Source organism: Malania oleifera, chromosome 2 (genome assembly GCF_029873635.1).
Source record: "Malania oleifera isolate guangnan ecotype guangnan chromosome 2, ASM2987363v1, whole genome shotgun sequence".
Classification (NCBI taxonomy): Eukaryota; Viridiplantae; Streptophyta; class Magnoliopsida; order Santalales; family Ximeniaceae; genus Malania; species Malania oleifera.
The window spans coordinates 33,397,972-33,399,502 of record NC_080418.1 but is presented as its reverse complement, the minus strand read 5'-3'; the positions used below and the strand labels follow the sequence as shown (position 1 = coordinate 33,399,502).

The 1,531-nt window shown below is 43.9% G+C and overlaps 1 pseudogene; it reads right to left on the bottom strand.

The window, feature by feature from the left end:
* Nucleotides 1-295: 295 nt before the first annotated feature.
* On the bottom strand, nucleotides 296-395 carry LOC131150022 (small nucleolar RNA R71; annotated as a pseudogene).
* Between the last annotated feature and the right edge of the window lie 1,136 nt (nucleotides 396-1,531).

Here is a 1,531-nt window from a genome sequence, read left to right as displayed (position 1 = left end):
AGATGCATCGAATTTCACTCTTAAGCATGGCATGTTATTTGTGATTCCCCAGTTTCACGGGATGGACTCTGAGAGTCCGTACCAACACTTGACAGACTTTGACATGGTTTGCACCACTTTCATTAATAGGGTTAGGACTGATGAATATATTAAATTGCGTTTGTTTCCCTTTTTCTGAAAGACAGGGCAAAAATCTGATTTAATTCTTTGCGCCCTAACCCTATTACTAGTTGGGCTGAAATGCAGCGTGAGTTCTTACATAAGTTCTTTCCTCTTCAGACACCTCAGTACCTGCAGGAGCAGATAAGTCAATTCATGCAAAAAGATGGTGAGACATTCCAGGCATGTTGGGAGAGATTCAAGGACCTGATGAACATATGCCCGCACCATGGTTTCGAATCATGGAGGTTAGTGAACTATTTTTTTTACTGCTTTAACCCCTGTGTGCAAACAATTTGTCCAGTCTATGTGCAATGGGATGTTCTTCCGTATGGAACCAGACGAGGGCTTATCATTTTTAGACTATCTCGCTGAGAGTGCCCAGCAGTGGAACGCACGACCTGAACGGGTGCCGATAGCTGCCCAACCTATCTGAGCAATCAGTGGCAAGGGCAGATATGAGGTCAAAGAGGACACTAGCTTACAGGCCCTTGTAGCTACGTTATCTAAGAAATTGGAAGTCATGGAATCCGAAAAGTCGAAAGCTGAGATTTGCACGATTTGTGAGACTTCAAACCACAGACCTCAGGATTGTCAATTCTTACATGTGTTTCAAGAGAGCAGATCTGATCAGGTGTTACCAGCAAATTGGGTCAACAAGATGCAGAATCAGCCGCTCTCAAACACTTACAACCCGGGGTGGCAGAATCATCCAAACCTCCAATGGAGAAATGATCAGCTTGGTCCATCATCTTCACGATATCAGCAGGCATCTCAATCATATGCACCGCCTCCGCAACCGACATACAATCCAATCGTAGCTCCTTAACCGCAGTATCAACCACAATAGTTTTCTCGGAACTACGCACCACCAGGATTCCAACCAGCATTAGTCCCCATTTCAGTAAAGAAAGCTTCTGATGATAATGTAGTGCAGGTGGCAACCATGCTCCAGCAATTGATGCAAATGCAAGTTACGACCAATGGATAACTGAAAGATGCCGTAAGCAAGATGAGTACACAGCTTAATACCCTAGAAAAAGGAAAATTCCCTACACAGCCTCAGCCTAATCCCCAGGTATATAGACAGCAACAACAGTCAATGCACCATGTTTCAAAGGATACGTTTGAGTCAGTAAAAGCAGTTATTACCTTGCGAAGCGGAAAAGAAGTTGCCCGTCCTAAAATGCCCACTGACCAACAAACAGCCACACCGACACCTGAGGTGACAAATGAGACAGATAAAGGAAAAGAAAAATCAGATGAGGCTAACTCAAGTTTAACAAAGTCAGATAATAAAGAGGATGAGCCAGTTAAGGAATACCAACCTGTGGTACCGTACCCTCAGTGGTTGACATCTGATCAAAAGAAT